This window comes from Pteropus alecto, unplaced genomic scaffold (assembly GCF_000325575.1).
Source record: "Pteropus alecto unplaced genomic scaffold, ASM32557v1 scaffold17, whole genome shotgun sequence".
NCBI classification, from domain to species: Eukaryota; Metazoa; Chordata; class Mammalia; order Chiroptera; family Pteropodidae; genus Pteropus; species Pteropus alecto.
Genome location: NW_006440645.1, coordinates 6,004,642 through 6,014,279, shown reverse-complemented (window position 1 = coordinate 6,014,279; position 9,638 = coordinate 6,004,642). Strand labels below are relative to the sequence as shown.

The following is a 9,638-nucleotide window of genomic DNA, read 5'->3' as shown; positions in this document are numbered from 1 at the left end:
GACCTCAGAGATGTGCAGCACGCACCGCTTCAGCGAACCTAGAGCCTCCTTCTCTCCTGTAACAGACTGTTTCCGAGAATCCTAGACGCAGCATCTTTTGCAAGATAGAGATGGGTCTATCGAGCAGAGTGACCTAATAATATTCATTAGAAACCGGTAACACTTTCAAGAGAATGAGATCATCAGAAGCAACCATAGCTTGAGCTAAAAGGGACAGAGATGGTACGAAATGAAGAGACGCTACAGCCCCATTGTGGTCTAATCAGGCACAGAAAGCCATGAGGTTGAAATATGGGCCAAAAATGATATCTCAGAGGGCAGAACTAAAGGCCCATGGTGGGGAGCTGAGAGCCAGTGAAATACTCCCAGGAAGCAGGACGCAGCCCCAACCCAGGAACCGATGGCGTCTCCCAGGCCGACTGTGGGCGTTTCTGTGGAACGGCGACTGCCACATCCCTAAAAGTTGTCTTCTTTTTGAGTAGGAACGTCTATCGTGGTTATCCTGTCACCGTCTCATCGTTATGCAGTGGTTTCTCAGAGAGACGGGGTACAGCAAACTTACCGAATTAGTTCTCACCATTTTAGAACAAGAAGAACCACACTCAAGAAATGGATCATAACACCCGGATCTAACGTACGTGATGAGATCCAGACTTTTGAGCTAATGTTTTGGGATGAAACTTTAAAGGTCTTGGAATGGAGTGGATGCACACTTTGGGGGGAAGGAGGCCAGAATGTAAATAACACGTGACCAGAGGGAGAACTATGGTGTATTAAAGATGGCCAAGCATCTCTGGACTCCCCTCCCATCAAGAGGCAGGGCCTGCTTCCCCGTCCCTTAACCGTGGGACAGCTCTCACTGCCTCGACCCACCGAATAGGCCAGAGTGAGACCGGGCCAGGTTTCTCGCCTCAGCCCTGAAGACACCGACAGCACACACGTCCAACCATTTAAAAGCCTTGCTTTTAGATTCAGCGCCCTGCTGAAGGAAGGCACAGCTGCATGGAAAGGCCACATGCGGGCACTCACGGACACGTCCCCAAGTCCCCAGAGGGCAGCCAGAACCAACCACCAGCCCTGCGACGGAGCCGTCCTGGGTACCCAGCCCAGGCAAGCTTTCTGAAGCTTTCACCTCCGGTCACTAATTGTAACCACGAAAGACTCCAAGTAAGAAAGAGCCATCTTCCCCTAGACCAGCCTCCGTGCCGTGAGGAGTAATTATAAATTCCAGTTCTGAGCCGCTGTGCTGGGCGGAGGAATATTACACAGCAGTCGGCAAATGAAAAACTAAACTGATTTCGTTGCTATCGAACAGTCTCCACAGTCTCCCCAATCGTGTCGTGCTTGTGCAGCCATCGGCTACATTTCGTAGACCTTCCCGTATTCAGGGATGCCCACGAGATGATTCTGAGCCATTGAATGTCAGCAGAAATGAATGACCTTATTCACCCTATCTCTGCTCGAAATTTAAATTCCACTTAGAATAGCTCATTATCATTTTCTTGCCTACAAAAACATTCTTTTTTTTTTTTTTTTTTAGAATCAGTTGAAATCTCACCTTCTTCTAGAAGACCCATTCTCCCACGCAAGCAGGATCTTATAACTTGTATGTACGTTGGGATCAGTGCATCTGTCTCTGTGCTCCCATCACAATTTAATATTATTCTTTTTAGTTACCTCATTATAAGTAGTTGAATTAACCTCCCCATTGTAGTTTTAGTCTGTCGAGGCTGCTATAACATAATATCACAGACTGGGGGCTTTATAAATCACAGAAATTCATTTCTCACAATTCTGGAAGCTGGGAAGTTCAGGATCAGGGTGCCGGCCTGGTCAGATGAGGGCCTAACTTACATCTTCACAACTGAAAGGGGCCAGAGAGCTCTCAGGGGTCTAATCTACTTGTGAGGGTGGAGCCTCCCAAAGGCCCCATGTCTTAACCCCTTTGCCTCTGGGGTTAGGCTTTCAACATGAATTTTTTCATGGAGGCGGGGTGGTTACAATCATTCAGACTATAGCAAAAATGTTAACATCTTGACATCAAAGAATTAACTTTCTAATATTACTTATCTCAGAGGTCAGATACATAGTAAGCATTATAAACATGTTGAATAAAAGAGGAATACATTAATTAGCTGCAGTCTTCATTTAAATCTCTTAGAATTTTTTAGGTTAAATTTTAAAAGCCAAAATTTAGATACTACATTTTATATTTTTTTAACCCAAATAAGTAAAACCTTTTAAGAAATACATTGGTGTTTTCTTCTATAAAATAAGGTCTGAAACAAATTTACACGTTATTGTTTTGAGAAGATGCAAGTGAAAAGGATGATGAAACATATTGAAAAAATTACTTGTAAATAAACTCACTTCAATAATCTCCATCCAAAAAAAATCACCAAAATTGTAAAAAATTTAAAATCATACCAACAAGTTGATAATATTATATTTGAACTCATATTGTTATATCAGCTATACTGCTATCAGTTTTAACATTTAAAAGATATTGATATTCTGAACACTAACTGTTAGAAAAGTACCTCCATCTTTTTTATTTTAATTTTTTTTTATTTTTTTATTTTTTTAAGCGGGATGACCCTTGGTTGACCTCACAGATTGCCAGGACCTTGTCAATCTACAATCCCTTATTTTTTCATTTTTTTTATGCCTACAGCACCTGGTCTGCCTAGGTGGTCTCCCATCCAAGTACTAACCAGGCCTGACCCTGCTTAGCTTGCGAGATCAGACGGGATCGGGCGTGTTCAGGGTGGCATGGCCGTAGACTCTCTCCATCTTTTTTTTATCACAACTTCTGGCTGAATAAACTTCACTTCTTCAGAACTAATTAGATCTCTTTCATCTACTTTGGAAGTATCAGTACAATTTTAGATAGAAAACAGAGAAAGAAAATTTCAAGCTTGAAATAAATTCTTTATTTTATATTTATCATAGAGTAACATTCATCAGTTTAGTCAGTATTAGCATGTGTCCTTAAGGTTTTCATTTAAAAAAAAAATACGCTAATTTGAAATGTTTCTTCCTTAAAGCTGTACATGAATAACATATGTATGGAGAAAACTCAGTGTTAGGATAATAACTTCAAATGAGAGACACAATTTATTTAGTCTCATTAGTTACCTTACAAGGCTTTACTATTTCACTACACCATGGAATGCGGACACAGGTTATCATTATTTCTCAAAGTAGACTCTAGAGCCTCAGACCTTTCCATTCGAGTGGTAACTCTGTATCATTTCAAGTCAACACTTGGGACCAAGGCAAGGAAGAAAGATCTTGTCAGCACCCTGAACTTGAAGTTAGATGAGGGAAAACAGTCTCAAAAAACTCTTTACGTATTTTTTTTCTTTCCAAAGTTTCTTTACATTTCAACATTTTTATTTTTTAGAAAAGTAATGTTGCACTCTGACCTATAAAAGATAAAATATTACTCTTCTGACTAACAACAAAGCACTGCTTTTAAAAATATAATATTAAAAGAAGCATGTGGTATTCTCTAATGTGACGTGTACGTGAATATATACCTAATTATTTTTCCACTAGGCTGTGTAAGATGAAAGTGTGCCTAGAGGTAGCGTTGATACTTTTATACTTCTATTTTCTGATACCTAGTAGATATAACTAATTCTACTTTGAAATTCTCTTCTTATGAAAGTCTAGTTTGGTACCTTACTGTTATCCAGAGGTAAAGAATCTAAACTCACTTCCCTATACTTTATTTCATGGAGCATATTTTTCTTTCTTTTATTCCTCATCATGTCTTAATATGTTCTTAATATGTAATTCTATTCTCAACATTTTCATACATGCATTATGTATACATATATATGTTCACTTCTTTGGAAGTAAAGGGATAATGTATCTCCTATGGGTCATAAGATATGTGTATTACCAAATGAAACAGATGCAGGCAGATAATGTTCCAGGTGGGTTATGCCTATTTATACTCCCACTGGCAGTGATGACAAAATTAGGTCATGACAGTTTTTTTTTAATTTTAGCTATTCTTCTACATATGTAAGAATATCTCATTTTAGTTCTAAGCGACATTTCTCTAATCATTAATGAAGTCAAACACCTTTTCCTTGTTTTATTTTTTCAAGTGGATAACTTTAGTGAATGCTGAGTCGAGTCCAATGGCCATTATTTATGGATTTTTTTCTTTCTTTTTTTTCTCATTGATTTGCAGATTATATGAGTTGTCTTGTCGTTGTTATATATCCTACAGTTTATAGTCCATTTTTATTTTCTTAATGCTGTTTTTGATGTACAGAGCCTCTAATCTTTAATGTAGTCTATTTTATCTTTTCTTTATTGCCAATGAATACATTCTAAATTCTAAGAAATCTTTTCCTACTCAGAGTTAATGAAAATATTCTCCCTTGTTAATTTTTAGGAGTTAATTGTTATATCATCTGTTATTCTATAATCCAACATAAATGATTTTGAGTATAGTGTGAAAGATGTGACCAAATTTTATTTATTTTTCATACCTATACTCTTCTTCTGGGAGTATTATTGAAAACATAATCCTTCCCACTGTTTTTCAGTACCAGTGTTGTCAAAAATTAAATGTCCCCGACTGAATGTGTCGGTTTCTGGACTCTATTCTGAAATTTTACTCTATTATCATGCCAGCGTTGCGGTGCCATAATTTGCATTACTTTATACATCGTTGCGATTCTCAGTAGAGTAAGCTCTCCCATTTTGCAGTTCTTAAAAAGTCTTCTCTAATTTTGACACTTTGAATGTCTGTATACAATTTAGAAATAATTGATTTTACAACTGGAAGAGCAGTTTCCAGACTGAGCCAGACTCTAAAAGGAGGAATTGGTGCTCCTTCAGTAATACTCTTAAATTCTCTTCCTACTGATAAAGGGAAAGGAAGACTATGAACAGCGACTTGAATGACAGCTTAAGAGGCCAGAGAATCACACAGGCAGCGAACTCAAGGCTGTAATTGTATATCATGAACTAAATACCAGCTGATGCAAAAGGAAAGGACAGTTCCATGACATTTTATAATTGTTTTTTTAAAAAATGTGGTTTGAGTAGATAGACGATACATTCATGTGTCAATCATTTGTACATCTTCTCTGGTTTCAAAGAAAAAGGATAATGTGCATAGAGTTGTTGCTTTGGAAATATCTCAACTTTTACGTCTTCGCTAGAACTGTGGAATAGTGCCCAGAACCTCAAGTAAAAACAAAACAAAACAGAACAAAAGCGAAGCAAAACAAAATAAGACAAACAACAGCAACAAAATCTAATTTAATTCAGAAGACAATTGTTAAATATCGGTATTGTTTCAAGGTTTAACAGTCGTTGGATCAATTACCTAAGAAGCCTTTTCCTGACAAAAAGTTCAAGTTGTGTAAAATTTTAAAATATAAAATGAATAGAGGATATTTATTTGTCTCCTAAGCAAGTTGTTAGAGTTTAGGATTTTAAACATAAGTGGAAAATTTTTACCTAGTTGGAAGCAGCAGTTGAAAAATTGTAAGGTTTTTGCTAACTTTCAAATCCAAGTGTTTTTTATTATATACTGAGAGATAATCTAGTTTGAAACAGTTATTCCCCACAGTGTAATGTTGAATCAGCAGGCCTTGATTACTTACTCAGTAGGATGCCTTTGAATTGGTTAAATCAAATAACTGTCATGTTGGACAATTCATAGAGGACTAATGAAGTGTATGGAAACTGGAAAAAAGCCAAGACAGGAAAAACGATGACCATGAAAATTATATATCATTCGGTTTAGGTGTAAACATCCATCTCTCTCTATTATGTTATAATAGTTTATTATTCAAATACATACTTTAAAGAAAGACTCTCAACTGATAAGCAATTGGTTTAGATTCTAGTAAACACCAAAGAAAAAAGATAAACATTTTAGTCTTGTTCAAACCATCTGTGTTTGATTAAACTGAAAAATTGGAATGAAGAAACTTATAAGAAAGAATAAGCTTCTGTTAAAATTTTCCATTCATAATAAGGAATCACCAGTATCCCAAACAAAAGTTCATTTTACGTTTAATTACTTGCTACTGGCGATACACATCAATTAAAAGTAAAATTTCAAAATATGTTGAACATTATAAAATTTTTGCACACATAATATTAAGAGCACATGAATTTATAGGAAACGTTTATGCTAATCGAAAAGGAGAATGATTTCTTTATGACAGGGAAAGCCATTTCTGGATCAAATTAGTGAACTCAATAATTTAATTTACCCTCTCAAAATCAAATTAATGGATTTGATTCAACTGACTTTCCATATAACATTATTCTATTTTCTTTTTTTTTTTTTTTTTTTTACTTTTTAAATTTACATTGAAGTTTAGTGAAATTTTCTGAATGATCTATGGGATTTTTGTTATTGTTGCTGTTTTGATTATAAGCCCTTAAGTAAAAAGACATTGATCTCTCTAATCTTTTGTGGTTAAAAATGACTCAAAATTTCAGCAGAGGAAAAAGTTGAAGAGGTTTAATATTTTAAGTCAAAGTTATTGAAATTTAAAAAGTAAAAGAAAAATCTAGAATTTTTGTCAATTCCTTTAATATATTTTTCATTTTTTTCACTTTTAAGCATTTTCATTATTAGTAACTCAATACCATTTCACTAAAGACTTGGGCAGTTGTTATAAATTCTTAATAGACTTTATCGTCTTCCATTGTCCTTCTATTCCAATATAAATTACATAGCCTTTGGAAAATAAACCTTTAAAAATTTTTAATAACACTAGCAAAACATTTTAATAATCTAGCAGATCAAGTTCATAGCTGTCAGTCAGATATTAAAACTATTTCTCAAATTAGTCTCAGTTTATGTAATTAAATTGATTTTGAATTTTTTTTCTGAACAAACACTTTATTCTTAGACTTTATTTGACCCCTGTATATATGTTCTACAATTTTAAGCCTCTTGATAGCTGTGGTCAATTTTTTTTCCCCGAAGTATAGTAGCAAAAAAATATCCTTGCCAGCAATAGTGGTGTTTCTGTACATTGTTGCCAAAACTGCGTAATTTTGTCTGTTTTCAATAATGTCATCTTCTAATTATGTATTTATATTACAGTTGTCTTTAGAAACTGCTTAGTTTGAAAGACTGTGAATAATAAAATTAAGTAATAGAGAATAGATGTAAAATATTAATATAATTAAAAGGTAGTTTGTTATTTCAGAACCACTATGCTCAGCAGTTTCCATGTATTAATGCAATGACTATGCTCAATAACTGTTTTATTGTTCAAATGAGATAAATGAGATCTAAGAATGTAAGTAATATGCCCAAATTCACAAAACTAGAGAGTGATGTAGATGCAGCTCAAGCCTATGCTTTTCGGTGCACAAGATACTATTGAGACTATGAAATGGGATTTTGTAAGTAACCGAAATAGCTCCATTCCTAGAATGAATGAAATGCCCACAAAATAGTAGCTGAAAAATATGTAAATTCTAAACCACTTGTGCAAAGAAGTGTAGCTTATTAATTCTCATATCTGTCACCTCAAATCAAAAAACCAAAACCAAAAGTATTCGATAAATATGGACTTAATTGAATTATTTTTCTGTCGTATATCCCTATACGTACATATTTTTTCTTTTTTAATTTCCCAATTCTCTCCCCTAAACTGAAAAACAGAACATTTCTTTTTAACAATAAGAGTATATGATTTATATCAACAGTTGTCTGCATTTATGGTAGGAAGTTGGATCCATCATTCTTAACTTGTTCATTATTTAACAAAGATTTATTGAACATCTATTATAGGTCAGACACTGTTCTAGATGTTGAGGAGCCAAAAAAAAAAAAAAAAAAAAAAAAATCCTTGGCCTGATGGATTCTAGATTCCAACACAGGACGCAGACAACAAACAGTCTCACTAAGCAAGACGCATACTGTCTTAAGTAATGATAGTGACAGATGCTAAGAATAAAAGCCGAGGAGGGAGAAAGCTGCGTGTGCATGTGGCGGTGGAGATGTGGCATTTTAGATTCGGTGGCCAGTGGAGGAAGCACGGAGATCATCTGAGTAAAGACCTGAAGGATGCGAGAAGATCCAGTCTCGTGAATTTTTTTGGACAGAATATTTCAAGCAGAGAAAGAAATACCAAAGACTAAGATGGGCTGTGCCTAGACTAGTCAGGAAACAGTAAGAGCCCGGAGCAGTGAAAGTGGGAGGAGAGGGGGTCCAGGCACGAGAGGCGATGGGCAGATCACGTGGCGGCTTGGAGCCCATCCCTAGTGAGGTGGGGTGCAGGGTTTTGAGGAAGGGGCTGATGCAACCTGATGTGTCTCAATGGCTCTCTCTCTCTCTCTCATTTCTGTTTTTGTTTGTTTGTTTGTTTTTTGTTTTTTGTTTTTTGTTTTTAAATTTAAGAGGGAAGCATGGAAGAAGGGAGACCCATTCGGATGTTTTTTTTAATAATGTAGGCAAAAACATAATGGCAGCTTAGACTCAGGAGGTGGGAGGACAGTGGGCAGAAGGGGATGCTTTAAGCACAGACAGATGTGATTCACCATATGAGTGTGATACAAGGTGATAGAGAAAGAGAGCAGTCAAGGGCGATTCAGATATTTGAACGAAACAATTAAAAGAATGGAGTCCGCATTTTCGGAGAGGGGAAAGATGATTAAGGGGGTTATCAGGAGGGAAGGGAGTGGGAGACATGAGAAATTCAGTTTGGGGCCTTTTGATTTAAAGCAGAAAACCCTACTAGAATCTAATCACTCCCCCCTCCAGTAATGTGCTGGTTCAGGCCAGCATCCTCTTTCCATGGATTGTTGCAATAATTCCTCTCTTGCAAACTTGAACTAATTAACATATAAAGGACCTTAATTCCCCCAATTGCAATATGCATATTTTCAAGCACATTTAAAACATAAGCAAAACAATGACCATGAGCCAGTTCTAAAGCTCATTTCAGTAAATTTCAAAATCGTAATCGTATGGATTTAACCTGACCATATAATGAAGCAAGAAATCAGAAGGAAAAATTAACTACAAAAATACGATATGTTCTCCAATATGACAACAGCTCCCTAAATAACTCAAAAATCAGATAAGAAATCAGTCGATACTGGAAATTATTCATAAACAGATAATAATAGGACATAAAATGCTTTGAATCCACATTTTCATCATGCTTAAGGAGAATTATTGCCTTATATATGTGTACTAGGAAAGAAGAAACCATAAAAGTCAATTCAAAATTTAGAAATAAACTAACAGCAATTGAAATTCATCAAAAGTGAAAGAAAAACTATAATGAAAATAAGAACGGGAGTCAGCGAAATAGAAAACAATCATTTACTAAAGTAATTGATAAAGGCAAAGTTGTTTTATGAGAAGATTTCGAAAATGTCAAACACCTAAAAAACTGTTAAAAGTATAAAGGAGAAAGATGCAGGTAATAAATGCCAGTGATGGGAGAGAGCACTGCAAATCACCCTGACAACGAAATGATAATATGTTCTCATAATAATTATTACATTATAATGTCATCGATATAAACATTATATGTAATACATAAAATATAATTATAATAACATAGATAATCTTATGCAAGTCAGTTTGCAGATTTAGATGAAATTGAACAATTCTAAAAACAAAA

The 9,638-nt window shown here is 35.3% G+C and overlaps 1 non-coding gene across 1 annotated transcript; it reads right to left on the bottom strand.

The window, feature by feature from the left end:
• Positions 1 to 2,665: 2,665 nt before the first annotated feature.
• LOC112484656 lies at positions 2,666 to 2,784 on the bottom strand. The gene has a single exon (XR_003048106.1). It is a non-coding gene; the product is annotated as a 5S ribosomal RNA (ribosomal RNA).
• Between the last annotated feature and the right edge of the window lie 6,854 nt (positions 2,785 to 9,638).